The following is a 19327-nucleotide window of genomic DNA, read 5'->3' as shown; positions in this document are numbered from 1 at the left end:
TTCTTAAACTTTTTTTTTCCTTTTTTACCCAAGACATTTTTATGTGACTTCAGGCATTTAGGTATATAAAATAGATATAAGCCAAACATTTACTAATATTAATCATAATTTCATGACTGTCAATTCAGTTATGAGACCCTATATAGGGTAGCTGCTTACAGTTTAAGAATCTGTACTCTTGCTTTACACATTTACACATGTAGTACAATAAAAGATGACATTCACTTAAAGACCAATACAAAATTAAAGTACAATAATCATTGAGAGCAGAAGTCAACAGAACAACAACTTTGCATATTGTACTACTATCACAAGAATATTCAAAACACAAAAACAAAAAAATGAGGAAGGACTCTTGAATGTGACATAGATACTCTACCAAGGATGTAAAGGAGGACATTGATTACTAAAATCCTCACTCCCACCAACCCCATCACCATCCTCATGACCCCTCCCTATTACCATTACTACTACTGCTGCAGCAAAGAACAAGAACAAGAGAAGGAAGAGGAGTAGAGAGAAGAAGAAGAAAGCTGAAAAGGTGTGCAGGAACTACATTGCACATCATTGAAGATAGTATCTGCATTGATGATCTGCAATACACTTCAGTAATGTTTCAAAAAACTGGAGTATGAAAAATTGAAAGAGTTAGGAGACTTATGCAGTATTGTATATACTATTCAATGATGATGATGGAGGTAGCTATGGTGGTAAAAAGATAGAACATGATTTGATATCAGAGACATTCTGGAACTAGAATAAGCATGACTCGGGGAACAAAGTGAATATGGGCAAAGAAAAGGAAAGAGTCAGGAATGACCCTGGAGGTTTTATGCAAATAGAGCCCCAGGAAAAACCCTGTTCCCATAGTTCTCTAAATAAATATGCTAACTGACTCTAATAAAGATTCTGGGTTATATTAAGATGCAAAACAATTCCTCAAATTAATTTTGGGAAATGAATTTTTAAAATTGGGAAAAAACCAGTAGGCTCAGAAATGGAAATCTGAAAGTGTATCAAGATAAAACACATTTCTGTTGCAATCTATCATATCAGTTATCACAATAGTTTCAGGGGATGAACATAAATTAATGTTCCCTTTTTATATAAGTACAAAATGTAAGAACATTCTGAGACACTGAAGTATAAATAAATTTTATTTAGAATTACTGCCTCATTAATATGAAAAATAACAACAAAAACATGGTAAGTCTGCTGTCAATAGGACAACATATTATTTCCTTCCTACTTTAAGGCTATGTCTGGCTTTGGAGGTTGAAAATGTCAAAACAGACGACTCTGAAAGCATTAGTGTTATAAGCCAGGGTGAACTAAGCTGTTCCCTCCTATTCCTTAGGCATTTTATTACATAAAGTTATGGGTAATTATAATTCTTATTTTACAAAGGGAAAATTTTCAATTTTCTCTGTTTTTATATATTTATGTCCATGTACATGGGAAGCTACAAAGTCACCATGGATAGAATACCAGGCTTAGAGTCAACAAGACTCATCCTCCTAAGTTCATTTCTGGCCACAGATACTTATTAAATATATGACTGTGCAAGCCATTTAACCTCTTTGTCGTAGCTTCCTTGCCTGTAAAATGAGTTGGTGAAAGAAATGGCAAACCTCTTCAGTATTTCTGCCAACAAAACTCCAAATGGAGTCATGAAGAATCCAGATACAACTAAGAAATGGCTGAACTGTTTATCCATCTAAACACAAAGTTTTTTCAAGTGATAATATTATCAGTGAAGGGGATCAGGAAAAGACTCAGTTAATTATAATGATAGGAATTATATGATATTATTGGTGATGCTGCTCCTGTTCCTGGTACTACTACAACTGCTACTATTACTACAAATAATAATAATATTAGTAAAGTTTGCTAATTAAATAATGAATGGATATGTGATCTCACTGATATAAATATTTCCTCAATGTAGCTCCCTGTTTTATTATTATTATTATTATTATAGCTTTCTAATGACAGAACATATGCATGATAATTTTTCAACACTGACCTTTGCAATCACTTCTCTTCCATCTTTTCCCTTCCTTCCCTTTATCTCCTCCCCTAGATGGCAGGCAGTCTCATACATGTTAAACATGTTAAAGTATATCTTAAATACAATATATGTGTACATATTTATAAAGTTCTCTTGTTGCACAAGAAAAATCGGGTTTAGAAAGATAAAAATAACCTGGGAATAAAAAGAAAAATGCACATAGTGCACACTCATTTCCCAGTGTTTTTTCACTGGATGTAAGCTGATTCTGTTCATCACCAATCAATTGAACTGAATTGGATCTTCTCATTTTTTAAGATACCCACTTCCATCAGAATTCATTCTCATATAGTATTATTGTTGAAGTGTATAATGATCCCTTGGTTCTGCTCATTTCACTTAATGTCTTTCCAAGCCTTTCTGTATCTATCCTGCTGATCATTTCTTACAGAACAGTAATATTCCATAACATTCATATACCATAATTTATCCAATTGATGAGCATCCATTCAATTTCCAGTTTGCAGCCACTACAAAAAGGGCCACCACAATCATTTTTGCACATACAGTTCCCTTTCCCTTTTTTAATATCTCTTTGGGATATAAGCCCAGAAATAACAGTGCTGGATTAAAGGGTATGCACAGTCTGATAATTTTTTGAGCATAGTTCCAAATTGCTCTCCAGAATAGTTGGATCCATTCACAACTCCACCAATGATGCATCAGTGTCCCAGTTTTCCCATATCCCTTCCAATATTCATCATTATCTTTTCCTATCATCTTAGCCAATCTGACAGGTGTGTAGTGGTATCACAGAGTTGTCTTAATTTGCATTTCTTTGATCAATATTGATTTGGAACACCTTTTCATATGAGCAGAAATAGTTTCAATTTCATCATTTGAAAACTGTCTATTCATATCCTTTGACCATTTGTCAACTGGAGAATGGCTTGATTTCTTTTAAATTAGATCAATTCTTTATATATTTTGGAAATGAAGCCTTTATCAGAAAAAAATTTTTCCCAGTTTATTGCTTCCCTTCTAATCTTGTCTGCATTAGTTTTGTTTGTACAAAAGCATTTTAAGTTGATATAATCAAAATTTTCTATTTTGTGATCAATAATGATCTCTAGTTCTTTGGTCACAAATTCCTTCCTCCTCCACAGGTCTGAGAGATAAAATATATTATGTTCTTCTAGTTGATTTATAATCTTATTCTTTAGACCTAAATCATGAACCCATTTTGATCTTATATTGGTGTACAGTGTTAAGTGTGGGTCCATGTCTAATTTCTGCCGTACTAATTTCCAATTTTCCCAGCAGTTTTTGTCAAACAGTGAATTCTTATCCCAATAGTTGGGGTCTTTGGGTTTATCAGACACTAGATTGCTATAGTTATTGACTATTTCGTCCTGTGAACCTAACGTAATCCACTGATCAACTAGTCTAACTTGAAAATCAAAAGAAAGATTACTAAAATTAAAGGAAAAACTATTGAAATTATTAAAATGAGGTGCTTGTTTTATTTTTTAAAAGAAAAGTCCGTAGTTAATTTGAGTAAAAAAGACAGAAGAAAATCAAATTAGCAACATCAAAAATAAAAAGGATAGCTTTACCACTAACAAAGAGGGCAGTAACAATTTTGGAACTATTTTGGTCAATTAGATGCAAATAAATTTGTTAATCTAAGTGAAATGGATGATTATATACAAAAAAATATAAATTGTCAGATTAACAGAAGAGGAAATGAATATTTAAATAACCTAATCTAAGAAAAAAGAAATTGAACAAGTCACCAGTAAACCCCTTAAAAAAATCTCCAGGATCAAATAGTTTTATAAGTCATTATTTTTTTTTTTTACCAAATATTAAAAGAACAATTAATTCCAGTTGTATATAAACATTTTTAAGAGGGGGGGCCAAAACAAAGGAATCTTATCCAATCCTTTTTATGACACAAATAAACACATATAAAGAAAACTATATACCAATTTTCCTAATGAATATTGGTGAAAAAATAGTAAATAAAATGTTAGCAACTGGATTACATTAACATATCACAAAGATCATGCATAATCACCAAATAGGATTTATGTCAGTAATGCAGAGATGATAATGTCAATATTAGAAAAAGAACAATTTCTAATGTTAATACTATTGGCCATAATAAATAATACTAAGTACTAAATAATACTAAATTGACCATACCAGAAAGAAAAACAACAATAATTATATCATATAGAAAAAGCTTTGCCAAAATACAACCCTCAGACACAAAAGGTAATATCACAAACAAATTAAGGGTTGAAGGAGTCATTTCCCTGGGTAAGGAAAAACTCATAATGAAACAAGAGATAGAAAGAAAGTAAATGGACAATTATATTGAAGTTTTTGCACAAATAAAACCAATACAAACAAGATTAGAAAGAAAACAAAGATGGGGGAAATACTTGTACAGAAATTTTCTCTGATAAAGGCTTTATTTCTGAAATGCATAGAAAATTGTATCAAATTTATAAGAATCCAAGTCATTCTCCAATTGATACATAGTGAACTGATATGAATAGGCAGATGAATAGTAATAAAATATATGATATAATAATTTTAATAGAAGAAAATCAAAAGTATTTGTAGTCATATAACAATATCCTAAATCTCTATTGCTCAAAGAAATACAATTTTGGGGTACAATCTAACATCTTTTGGATTATTTGGTATGATAAAAAGGAAATTATAGATATTAGGAAGGATGTGGGAAAATTATAACAATAAATCACTGTTGGTGGAGTTGGGGATTAATCTAACCATTGTGGAGTATAATTTGTTTCTGTTTTTATTTTTTTAAATAACTTTTTATTGACAGAACCCATGACAGGGTAATTTTTTACAGCATTATCCCTTGCACTCACTTCTGTTCCGATTTTTCCCCTCCTTTCCTCCACCCCCTCCCCCAGATGTCAAGCAGTCCTTTACATGTTAAATAGGTTACAGTATATCCTAGATATATATATGTGCAGAACCAAACAGTTCTCTTGTTGCACAGGGAGAATTGGATTCAGAAGGTATAAATAACCCAGGAAGAAAAACAAAAATGCAAGCAGTTTATATTCATTTTCCAGTGTTCTTTCTTTGGGTGTAGCTGCTTCTGTCCATCCTTGATCAATTGAGACTGAATTAGCTCTCTTTTTCAAAGAGGCCCACTTCCATCAGAATACATCCTCAAACAGTATTGTTGTTGAAATATATAATGATCAGTCCTGGTTCTGCTCATTTCACTTAGCATCAGTTGATGTAAGTCTCAACAGTCCTCTCTGTATTCATCCTGCTGGTCATTCCTTACAGAACAATAATATTCCATAATGTTCATATACCACAATTTACTCAACCATTCTCCAATTGATGGGCATCCATTCATTTTCCAGCTTCTAGCCACTACAAACAGGGCTGCCACAAACATTTTGGCACATACAGGTCCCTTTCCTTTCTTTAGTATCTCTTTGGGGGATAAGCCCAGTAGAAACACTGCTGGATCAAAGGGTATGCACAGTTTGATAACGTTTTGAGCATAGTTCCAAATTGCCCTCCAGAATGGCTGGATATGGTCACAATTCCACCAAGAATGTATCAATGTCCCTGTTTTCCCACATCTCCTCGAACATTCCACATTATCTTTCCCTGTCATTCTAGCCAATCTGACAGGTGTGTAGTGGTGTCTCAGAGTTGTCTTTATTTGCATTTCTCTGATTAATAATGATTTGGAGCATATTTTCATATGTCTATAAATAGTTTCAATTTCTTCATCTGAGAATTGTCTATTCATATCCTTTGACCATTTATCAACTGGAGAATGGTTTGATTTCTTATAAATTAGAAATTTTCTATTTTGTGATCAACAGTGATCTCTAGTTCTTTGGTCATAAATTCCTCCCTCTTCCTCAGGTTTGAGAGGTAAACTATCCTATTCTCTTCCAATTTATTTATAATCTCATTCTTTATGCCTAGGTTATGAACCCATTTTGACCTTATCTTGGTGTACGGTATTAAGTATGGGTCAATGCCTAGTTTCTGCCATACTAATTTCCAATTTTCCCAGCAATTTTTGTCAAATAATGCATTCTTATCCCAAAAACTGGGGTCTTTGGGTTTGTCAGACACTAGATTATTAAAGTTATTGGCTGTTTTGTCCTTTGAACCTAACCTATTCCATTGATCAACTAGTCTATTTCTTAGCCAATACCAGATGGTTTTAGTAACTTCTGCTTTATAATATTATTTTAGATCTGGCACAGCTAGGCCACCTTCATTTGATTTTTTTTTCATTAATTCCCTTGAAATTCTTGACTTTTTCTTTTTCCATATGAACTTTGCTGTTATTTTTTCTCGGTTATTAAAATTATTTTTTGCGATTCTGATTGGTATAGCGCTAAACAAATAGATTAGTTTAGGTAGTATTGTCATCTTTATTATATTTGCTTGCCCAATCCAAGAGCATTTAATATTTTTCCAGTTGGTTAGATCAGACTTAATTTGTGTGGAAAGTGTTTTATAGTTTTGCTCATAAAGTTTCTGATTTTCCCTTGGCAGATAGATTCCTAAATATTTTATACAATCAGTAGTTACTTTAAATGGAATTTCTCTTTGTAACTCTAACTGTTGGGTTTTGTTAATCGTATATAAGAATGCTGATGATTGATGTGGGTTAATTTTGTATCCTGCAACTTTGCTAAAGGTGTGGATTGTTTCTAATAACTTTTTAGTAGAGTCTCTGGGGTTCTCTAAGTATACCATCATATCAGCAAAGAGTGATAATTTGGTTTCCTCATTGCCTATTCTTATTCCTTTAATCTTTTTCTCAAGTCTTATTGCCAAAGCTAGCATTTCTAATACAATAGTAAATGAACAGTGATATTGGCCACCTTGTTTCACTCCTGATCTTATTGGGAATGGTTGCAGTTTGTCTTCATTTCATATGATTCTTACTACTGGTTTTGAATATATGCTACTGATTATTTTAAGGAAAACTCCATTTATTCCTATACTCTCTGGAAGATAATTTGGAACTATTCCCAAATGTGCATGCATACCCTTCAACCTGACAATATTATATTCAGTCTGTAGCTCAGAATGGGATGGGAGTGAGAGGGGGGCCAGATAGACAGACAGGCAGACACAAACACAGAGACACAGAGAAAGAGTCAGAGACAAAAAGAGTTAGAGAAACAGAGACAGAGACAGAACAACAGAAAAAGAGAGAGACAGAGACAGAATTAGAGACTGAGACAAAGAGAAACAGAGGAATGAAGAAAGAAGGAAGGAAGGAAAGATAGAAGGAAGGGAAGGAGAGAGAAAGGGAGGGAGGGAGAGAGGAAGGGAAGGAGAGAGGGAGAAAGGAAGAAAAAAGGGAAGGAGGGAAGGAATAAAGGAAGGAGGGATGGAAGGAGAGAGGGAGGGAAGAAGGGAGAGAGGACTTTTTATGTACAAATATATTTTTGGCAGCTCTTTTTCTGGTGTCAAAGAACTGGAAACTGAGGGAATCTCCAGTAATTAGCAAATGGCTGAACACATTGTAGTTAATGGTTTTTATGTAATACTATTATGTTAAAGAATGTCATTAGAAAGTATTTAACAAATAAATAAAAAGACAATAAATATCATTAATGCATGGTTTCCTAAGCCAATATGTGGCCTAAAAGGGATCCTTATGTATGGATTAGTAACTCCCATTTTTAGTCTTTACAATCTACATCACATACATACCTTGTGCTGTGTTCAGATATCCTTTATATTGTTTCTTCTGTATTGTTCCTATATATTGAAGTCTACTGAATCATGCAAAATGTACTTCTCAGTTTTCCTTTGTATAACCAATAATTTTAGAGGCTATAATACTTCTTTTTGTTTGTTTCAAGATATTTATTTATTTATTTTTCATTTTATTTTATTTAATAATAACTTTTTTATTGACAGAAACCATGCCAGGGTAATTTTTTTACAACATTATCCCTTGCACTGGCTTCTGTTTCGATTTTTCCCCTTCCTCCTTCTACCCCCTCCCCTAGATGGCAAGCAGTCTTACATATGTTAGATATGTTGCAGTATATCCTAGATACAATATATGTTTGCAGAACCGAACAGTTCTCTTGTTGCACAGGGAGAATTGGGATTCAGAAGGTAAAAATAACCAGGGAAGAAAATCAAAAATGCAAATAGTTCATATTCGTTTCCCAGTGTTCTTTGTTTGGGTGTAGCTGCTTCTGTCTATCATTTATCCATTGAAACTCAGTTAGGTCTCTTTGTCAAAGAAATCCACTTCCATCAGAATACATCCTCATACAATATTGTTGTTGAAGTGTATAATGATCTCCTGGTTCTGCTCATTTCACTTAGCATCAGTTCATGTAAGTCTCTCCAAGCCTCTCTGTATTCATTCTGCTGGTCATTCCTTACAGAACAATAATATTCCATAATATTCATATACCACAATTTACCCAGCCATTCTCCAATTGATGGGCATCCATTCATTTTCCAGTTTCTAGGCACTACAAACAGGGCTGCCACAAACATTTTGGCACATACAGGTCCCTTTCCCTTCTTTAGTATCTCTTTGGGGTATAAGCCCAGTAGTGAGGCTATAACACTTCATGATTTGTGATTGTATAACATCACTGAAAGCATATTGATTCTATTAAAAGAAAACATGGTCTTTGATTCATGGAGAAACACTATAGAAATAACTCAAAGTTAATCTAATATTCCTTTTCAAATCTGTACTTAATTCCTTTTCCATTCATTTGTTGTATACACACATAACACACACACATACACACAAATTATACACACATACAAACACACATGAATTAACCTTCCCTATATTCTGTCTGTACAAGTATACAGGATTGTATGAGCAACAGTTATTACTTTTTGCTTTTAATTAGTTCAGAATCTCTTACAAAGTGAAAATCTGAATCCTGCAGTGAAAAATACATTGAATTTATAATTCAACAAATTGAGTTTGAACCCTATAGCTACTTCTGGCTAGTTATATAATTTCATACAGATTACTCAACTTCTCATCACCTCAGTATCTTTAAATCTAAAACCAGAGTCTTGGATTAGATTTTTAAAGACCCTTCTAGATATGATATCTTGTAGCTCTGTTTTTGGGGAGTGGGGATTAATTTAATTTCTAATTTGAGCCTAATCTAATACATAGATCCCTCTGATCATTATTTAAATGATTCCTTTTGGCTCTCCCTCATAATTTTTTATCTGTAAGAGTGAAATGAACAAAATATTTATATGTTCCTATGCTATGTGCTTCATAAATTGTTCATAAATATTTAATGATGAGATCAAATTGCTTTGAGACAACTCTTTTGTCTCTACAGAGGAGAGGACAGTGTTAAAATTGAATCATCCTGCATCTCTAGTATTGATATGTCCCAATAGTTTGGTGCCTTGATAGAGAACAAACACTATCCACAAATCAGAAGACAAAATAAATTTCATGTCAATTCCTAGACTAATGCAGGGATGCCAGTGCTTTATACATGGACCTCCAGTCATCCCTTGGCTCCCATCACTAATGAAGGGATTTGGGGTAATTATCTCATGATTTACCAAGATTTACCAACATTGTGAACTTACCACAACATTAGTAAGAGTAGTTTTTAAAATCCATCGAAGTAAACTGACTACAACCAAAAAAATAACAAAGCATATTTACAAAATGAGCACATCAAACTCAGATGTGCAAGGATTGGAATATATATTTCAAATTATTAGCTCATCTTTGGCTCTCATTTCATTATGTACTATATTTCTTCTGGCTTTGTTTGCCTCTTCAGGGCATAATGGTGTCACATCACAGTCCAAAATTTTCCAGACTAAATGCCTAGAAGCATATGGGGACTACTATATAGGGGTCCTTAGGAATGGAGGTTTCTGTCAAGAGAATTCAAGAATCTTGACTGTCAGGGAGCTTATGAAAGAATTGAACAGGGATTGGCAATTACTCAAAGGAGTAGGATTAAGGAAAAGGAATAGAGAAAAAAAAACACATGGGTTTGCAGGTCCCCTTTTCAAAATAACCACATACTTCTCCTTTTGGACTTCATGTTCAGCTTCTAAAGACACCTCCCTACAGTAAGTTTGGTAAATACCCCTCATTCTACATCATTCATATCCTGCTTTATTACAAAGAAGAAATGAGGAGTTCTATTCATATTTAAGAAAGCATGTCTGTCTTCTCTTCTAAGACCAGCTCATTAAGAACAAAACTTTTAGGGACTTTTATAACTGTGTTTTTTAGGCATTATAAACAGCATTCTGTATGTGAAATAGTTGCAATATAATATTACGATTATGAATAATTATCTACTATCATTAGTAGAGTATTTTATACTTTACAAAGAACTTTAAATGTTAAGTAATTAAAAATAAATTGTATAAACCAGAAAGTAAGATGGACAATTTAGGGTATTTTTGCAGGGGAAAAATCCATTTTAGAAATGAAATATATTATTTTGTTATCTAAGATATAAGTAAATATGTATCCTCACAGAATTGAACTCAACTAATTGGGATTTCCAATGATAATTTTCCTCCCCCTTTTGCTTTTTCCTAAACCCAGTTAGAAAACTCAAAATTTCTCAAGTTATTTCAGCTCTGGGTGTTTAATTGTTCTCCATACTAACAGTAATATGGAATGACAATGAAATAGTAAAATATTTAATTGGATAAAGAATGGAATAGTAAAGAAACAGGAATGTATAGGACCATACATTTATTAAATGAGTACAATCTCAACAGCTTTCCTCAAAAAGTAATTTTAAAAATAAGTACTTTCCCACTTCTTTAGGAAAGACAAGATTCTCTCTATGACTAAAATAAAGAAGTTAGAGCTTCTATACTTTCTACTCTTGTAGGGAAGACAGTTTCTTGTTATGGCAAAAATGAGATCGGAGCATGCAGTGCAGTTAGTTTTAGTAAATCTGTTGGGAAAAAAAAGTTCCTTCAGTCCCTTTGCCTTGCTCCTGTAATGCTGGAGATACTGAGGCAAGATAGAGATTAGAGAGTTTTTAATATTTTATTTGAGAGGGAGAGATTGAGCTGGAACATGTTGCATCAAAGCATCCAGCTGCAAATGTGAGTTCTCAATGGTAAATATATGACTCTAAACCCAGGTAGACAAAGGCAGAGAGGCATGAAATCCAAATTCTGGTGAGTGGGAATCTTCAGGCAGGGACCATCCATACAATTTTGACAGGTTGGGGATAGGACCATAAATTCTTACAAACTGGAAGGAATTAGAAGTTGTCCAACTAGAGCCAGGAAGTCTGGGACTTAGATATACCAATTAGGTATCTGAGATAGGACATCTGGAGTTTTATCTTTTAGAATGTCAGATCTTCACAGCCCTAATTATCTAATTTCTAACGAGCAGTAAAAGGGGAGTTGGAACCGGAGGATCGAGGCAGAACAATTCAAGGAAACTGAGGAAGAACAATTGGGGAAACTGAGGCAGGACAATTTAGGGAAACTGAGGTAGAAGAATTTAGGGAAACTGAGACAAGATAATTTAAGGAAACTGAGGCAGGACAATAAAAGGGAACTGTGGCACAATGCTCAAAGTTTTGGGATCTTCATGCAGTTTAGAACTCAGCTTGCCTCAGGTATTTTTCATAATCCAACAAACTACTGTTATCTCTATGTTGCTTGTAAATTTGACATGTCTTCACTATTCCTCTATCTTCTCAGCACTCTGCTTACCCAATGCGAAGCTATGCTAAGAAAATATAAACTTATGGAAATAGAATCCTTGTCCTCCAATGAATATTTGTTCTTTGAGCTGATGTATCCTGGAAAATATGACTTTCTTCATTACAGTTCAAATCTGTTAAAACTAATATATCAGTGTGCACAAATGTAAAAATATATCTCTAGTCTTAAATTTTCATATTTCATCATTCTTACAATTAATTAAAGATGTTTTTACTTGAACCTGGTACACTGTGCCCTACACTTCCCAATAGAAATATCCCAATAAGTTTCAGAATTTAATAGTATTTCAGAAGATTGTTAAAAATCAAATGACAGCACAGCTAAGTGTCATTACCCTTTGTTCCAAATTCCTATTTGGAAAGAGGTGAATATTTTACTTCTAATGAAATGATGATACCAAATTTTCAGAATAAATCAAGTGATTTGCCCCCAATAAATTAAATTGGAATGTAGAATGAGTAAATGAACATAATGTTAATAAAGCTGCAAAGGTAGGTTTTAAACAAAATGTGATTTTTGAATGCCAGGACAAAGGGGTAAATTGTGTTGCTTTGCTTTTTTTCTCATAATCTTGTATACAATAAAAAGAAGACATGGCAACTCTATTCAGCAAGATGTTAGTGACCCCTCCTTTAGCAAGGTGATGGATAAATAAGTTGTGTGCTACATCCTGCTTATATGGGCTCAGGAGAGCCAACTGTTAAATTTTCCATCTGAACATTTACACATTATAAATAAGCAAATACTATACAAGTCAGGACTTGATTGTCTTATTGATGATGTGGACTTAAAAAAAGTGATGAAGAAAAATGTTAATTGTTGCTGATATTAAACCATTTCAGTCATATCTGAATGTTTGTTATACAATTTGAGGTTTTCTTGACAAAGATGCTAGAATGGTTTACCATTTCTTTCTCCAGCTCACTGTTAACAATACAGATTAAATTTTAAAAATGTGATGTATGTATTACTTGGGGAAGGGAGAAATGCCATTTTTTAACATTTACCAAGGATGATGTAAGTAAAAGAAATAAACTTCTAACATCTTAAATTAACTTTAATCAGTAAATCTGTCACTACAATGAAAATGAAAGAGCAAAATACTTAATTACTTAATTTTATTGTATTATTGTGTCAAGGTTTTTTTTTTTTTTTTGGTCCACAACTTTCAAGCAGTCCAATTATTCTTATATTTTTTTTTCTTGATCATTTCTCCAGATCTGTTGTTGTTCTTAAAAGATGTTTCATATTCTGTTCTGTTTTTATCATTCTTTATAACCTGTTTTATTATGTCTTGATCTCTCATAGCTTCACTGGCTTCCCCATACCCAATTTTAATTTTCAAAGAATTATTTTCATCATTTGAGACTCTATCTCATTTTCTACTTGGTCATTTTTTAAAAAAAATATTCTTGTTTTTCTAGGATTATTTTATTTTATTTTATTTATATTTAATTTTCCTCGATTTCTCTCATTTGATTTCTAATTTTTTTTTTTTTTTTAGTTCTTCTATAAATTCTCTTTGGTCAGGCAGCCATTTCAAATTACTCTTTGGAGTGGAAACTTCTTTTACTTCAGGATCTTCCTCTGAAAATGAACCTCAATCTTCCTTGTTCTCATAGTAAGTTTCTGTGATTGGGGCATTCATTGGTAGAAGAAAGTTTCTGTGGTTCCTGCTGAGATTGCAGCCAAACACAACTAGCCTTAGACTCCTAACATGAGACTTCTGTAGAGTTACCCTGGACATGTTTGCATTTCACATAGGTTAATCCCTGGTATGAAGTCTTTCTTCAACTCTTCTTTGATTGTATTAGGAGAATATCTGTTATGTCTCAAATCTTCTTGAATTTTCACTAGTCTATGTTTCCTCTAAGGTGCAAATTCCTGCTGTTTCTGGGGGAAATATGGAGAGCTTGAAATTTACCAATCTACTCCACCATCTTCCCAGAATCCTTCCTCAGAATATTTTCTATATCAAATGAGAAAATGAATTAAAACAATTTATAAAATTGTAAGCATTATATGACTATTAGTATATTATCAATAGAAATAATAGAGTGGATGGAGTTGACTACTTAGTTCTTTCAAAGAAGTAACTCCAAGAAATATTTCCAATACTTAGTCATGGCAATTATTTTTGTAATATTTAGAGACAATATATAAAATAAAGGTATACCTTGCTGAAAAATATGTTATTCAAGGAAAAGACATCTAATTCTTTGCTTCCTTCTCCTCTTATATATTTAGTAGCTTTTGTATTTCTTGAAGGAAATATGTAATATTTTTTAATAATTATAATCTGGCCACTATTTTGCAATTTGTTGTAAGATCAGATTTAGTAAGTGTTTGCTAATGGATAGATAGCTTTATAAGTGTTTGTGCTCTTTGCAAAGTATATGGAGTGCTTAAGAGATTTTCTTCTTCTTATCCCCCCCTTCCCCCAAGGCCTCTACACATATTAATTAAGTGATATTCCCTAAACTAGTCAAGTAGTTAAATATTATTAAGAGCACTTTGCAAAGGAGTTTCTTGAGAGTTTAAGGGATCTCCAAAGTCAACAAGTAAGGTGATATCAGAATGTAGGCTTATAACACATTTGCTTGGATATATATATATATATATATATATATATATATATATATATATATATATATATATATATATATATATATATATATATATATATATATATATCTGTTATGTATATGTGATTGATGAAAAAGATTTATTGTTGGGGAAAGGTATCTTAGATTCCATACTTATCATTTAAAAACACAATTTTATCCCTTCCTTCAGCCTGCCCCACCCTGCCCTGCCTCACCTCACCTTCTCTTCCTTCCCTTCCCCCTTTTTTCTTCTTTTTTAGGTATATCTTTCTAAGAGGAAATTCATGGAATCAGGCATCCAAAGAATGGATAACATAATTCTTTGAATGACATTATTTTTCCAACCACAGCATAAAGATTATTTAAGGGAACCAGTATCCCTAATAGGTCCTCCATTAGAATGTGAATTCCTCAAGAGTAGGGATTATTTCATTCATTGTATCAGTACAATTAGAATTGTGATCAACATATAGTAGGCACTTAAGCACTTTAATACATACTTATTGAGGAATAGACACTGGCAGAGTCACAGAAAGGGATCAGAGTACTAAGAATAACAATCTTATACAGTATTAAAAACATTAATTTGAATATTGGTGCTTTAAATGTTCAGGAATCAAGTGAATATATTATAGAAAAACAGAAACTGACCATTATACATTCATAGAAATAAATTTATTCAATTATTTTCTATCAATATCTATTTAACCATGGCATGCACTTGCCCACATTGTTCCCTTATTATCATAGAGAATGTATTGGCTAAATTACAAATAAAAGGGAAATCTTTTAGAAATATTTAGGCCTTCCAGATGATTCTAACTGGAGATGGCACTGTGTTGATTGTCATCAAACACCAGAATGCTAGTAAGCCTCCCTTTTGAGCTCAATTTCCACTTAAATTATGTCAATAAAACAAATAATTTGTCAATCCTTTGAAAGAGAATCAGTAATTTTTATACATTGGGGTAAAGGGAAAGAATCTATATATTCTATAATAGTTAAAGCAGTGATAGCACAGAACTGAAATTTCCAGGGTTGTCCATCACTTGAAGAATGGATAAACACAGTGTGGTAAATGATTATGATGGAATACTATTGCAAAAGAAATGATGAACTTGATTATCTTAGAAAAACACAATAGACTTTTAAGAAATAATGAAGAGCTATACAAACAGAAGCAAAAGAAACTATATACAGTAACAGCAATGTTATTTTAAGAACAACTTTCATCTACTAAGCCATTTTGATTATTATAAACACCCATGTTAACTACAAAGGACATAGGAAGGAAAACACAACTCTTATACAGAGGGGAAAAAACAACTGATATATTGAATGATTTTACAAAAAATATACATATTTTTGTCTATTGGCAGCCATCTCTAGGTTAGATGGAAATAGTAAAAGAAAGAAACCAACATGGCAAGTTTATTTTATGTTAAAAAAGAATAGCAAGTTGTATGTAGTAGTTTTGCAGATACATGTGAAATCATATTTTAAAATTATACTGTTATGGAAATTGTTCTTTTATTTCATAACCTAATTATAAAATATAAATATATTTTATTAAAGCTTTTTATTTTCAAAATATATGCATACTTTTCAATATTCACTCTTGCAAAACCTTATGTTCCAAATTTTGTCCTCCCGAACCCCATACTCTCTCCAGACAGCAAGAAATACAATATACATTAAACATATGCAATTAAACTATATATGTATCCTCAATTATCATGGGGTACAAGAAAAATCAGAACAAAAAGGAAATAATAAGAAAAAAACCAAAATGCAAATAAAAACAACAAAAAAGTGAAACACTATTTCGTAATTCACATTCACTCTCCACAGTCTTCTCATTGGTTGCAGATGGCGCTCTTCATTACAAGACAATTGGAATAGGCCAGAATCAGCTATCTTTTGAAAAGAACCATGTTGATCAAAATTGATCATTCCATAATATTGTTGTGATTGTGTACAATGTACTACTAGTTCTAATCACTTCATGTAATATCACTTCATGTAAGTCTCCTCAGGCCTTTTTGAAATAAACCTTTTGATGATTTCTTATAGAATAATAATATTTGATAACATTTATATAACATAACTTATTCAGCCATTTTCCAACTGATGAGCATTCATTCAGTTTCCAGTTTCTTGTCACAAGAGCTGCAATAAATGTTTTTGAACACATAAGTCCTTTTCCATTTTTTATGATCTCTTTGGTATACAGGCCCAGTAGAGACACTGCTAGATTCATATTTTCATAGCCTTTTGGTCATAGTTACAAATTGCTTTCCAAAATGATTGGATCTGTTGACAACTTGACCAACAATGTATTAGTGTCCCAGTTTTTCCACATCCACATCAACATGTGGCATTATCTTTTCCTGTCATCTTAGCCAATCTGAGAGGTGTGCAGTAGTACCTAAGAGTTGAATTTCTCTCATCATTAATTATTTAAAGCATTTTTGCATATGAAATTAAATGGTTTTAATTTCTTCATATTAAAATTGTCTATTCATATCTTTTAATCATTTCTTAAATTGGAAAAAGGCTTGCATTCTTATAAATTTAAGTTAGTTCTCCCTATATTTTAGCAATGAGAACTTTAAAGAACCTTTGGTTGTAAAATATTTTTTCCCAGTTTATTGCTGTCTATGATTATGATTATGTCTATGATTTATTATTTCATCTACTTATTCTTTAGGAATAGATTATTTAATTTTGAATTAATTTTTGTTCTATTTTTGTGATGACCATGTATTTAAAATCAGCCAGAGTCAGGAATTCAGGTTAAGGGAAAAATCTTCAATCTTTATTCTCAGTAGAGGTAAAGAAAGCAATATGGGAAGCTGAGACAGGAAGCCAGATAGCAGAGGGGGATCGGAGGTCAAGGGCGGTTGCAATAGCAACACGAGCAGCTGTGACAAGACGGCAGCCAGCAGTCTCTCTCTCCTCTTCCCTTTCCACTCCCCTGCCTCCACCCACCAAAAATATCATTTCCTATACAACACATCAGGACTTGCACAAAGAGTGGGTGGGGCCATTCTTTCTCCAAGCTTATATATTAATAGAATATGGTCCAACTACTATTTAGCCTCACGTGCTTAGGACCTCAGTGCATCAACTCAAGCCTCTCAGCCCATTACATATTTTCCCATGCCATTTATTACAAGTAATTTTTGTTACATCATTACCCTGAAAAGGTGCATTTACTATTTCTGTCTTTCTGCATTTGATTTTGAGGTTTTTATGCCCTAATATCTAGTCTGTTTTTGTGTAGGATTCATATACCACTGAGAGAAAAGTAAATTCCTTTACGTCTCTATTCATTTTTTTTCCAAAAGGTCTATAATACGAACTTTTACAAAACCTTTTTACAAAAAGGATGTTTATTTACATCCTTAACTTCATTCTTATTTATTTTGTAGTTTTATTAATCTAGTTCTGAGAAAGCAAGGTTGCATTCTCCCACTAATAAAGTTTTGCTTTCTAATTCTTCTTGCAGCTCTCTTAATTTCTCCTCTAGGAATTTAAATGCTATACCCCTTGCTGCATATATATTTAGCATTTATATTGCTTCTTTATCTATAGTAACCATTAGCAAAATGTAGTTTTCTTCCTTATCTCAATTATATCTATTTTTTGCTTTTGGTTAATCTGAGATCAGAATTACTACTTCTACTTTTTTAATTCAATTGAAGCTGAATAATTTTTTCTCCAATCTTTATCTTTTTTTAAAAACATGGTAAAATATATGTTAAATCCAATATATGCATACATATGTATCCAATTATCTTGTTGCACAAGAAAAATCAAATGAAAAAGAAAAAAAAAACTAAGAAGCAAAATAAAATGCAAGCAAACAACAACAAAATGCTATGTTATGATCCACACTCAGTTCCCACAGTCCTCTCTCTGTGTATAATCTTCATCACAAGATCATTGGAACTGGTCTGAATCATTGAATTGTTGAAAAGAGCCATGTCTATTCGAATTGATCATCATATAATCTTGTTGTTGACTTGTACAATGATCTCCTAGCTCTGTTCATTTCATTTAGCATCATCATTTCCATATTATTCCATAATATTCCATAATATTCATGTACCATAACTTATTCAGCCATTCTCCAATTGACTGGCATCCATTCATATTCCAGTTTCTTGCCACTATAAAAAGAGCTACCACAAACATTTTTGCACATGTGGGTTCCCATTGGGATATAAATCCAGTAGAAACACTGCTGGATCAAAGGGTATGCATAGCTTAATAGTCCTTCTGGCATAGTTCCAGCTTTTTACCTTTACTTTGTCTGTATCATTTGCTTTAAATGTGTTTCTTGTAAATAACATTTTGTAGGATTGTGGTTTTAATCCAATCTGCTATTTTTTCCTAGTATTATGGGAGAATTCATTCCATTCACTTTCATTGTTAAAATTACTAACTCTGTATTTCTCACCAACTTCATTTCCCTAACTTATACTTTTCTTTTTCCTTTTCCCCTTTCCCTCCTCCCCAGTCTTTTGCTTCTGGTCACTACTTTCCTCAATCAGCCCACTCCTTTTATAGCTTCTCCCCTTTTTATCCCTTTTCCTTTCTACTTCTGTTTTCCCTTCTATTAGCCTCCCCCTTTCTTTTCCACATTCCTCTCCTACTTCCCTATGGGATGAGACAAGTTTCTCTAAGAGCTAAATATGTCTGATATCCTCTATTAGAGCCAAATCTGATGAAAGTAAAATTCACATAATATTCATCCCTCTCCCTTCTTTCCCTCAATTATAATAGGTCTTTTATTGATCCTTCATGAGATGTATTTCATTCTTTTCCTTGTCTTCCCATGCAATACCCTTTCCACTTCTATTTTCTTTTTTATATCATCACAATAAAATAAAATTACACCTACACAGACTAAGTATACCAT

The sequence above is a fragment of the Antechinus flavipes genome, chromosome 5 (assembly GCF_016432865.1).
Source record: "Antechinus flavipes isolate AdamAnt ecotype Samford, QLD, Australia chromosome 5, AdamAnt_v2, whole genome shotgun sequence".
In the NCBI taxonomy this organism is placed as follows: Eukaryota; Metazoa; Chordata; class Mammalia; order Dasyuromorphia; family Dasyuridae; genus Antechinus; species Antechinus flavipes.
Note: the sequence above shows the minus strand (reverse complement) of the source record.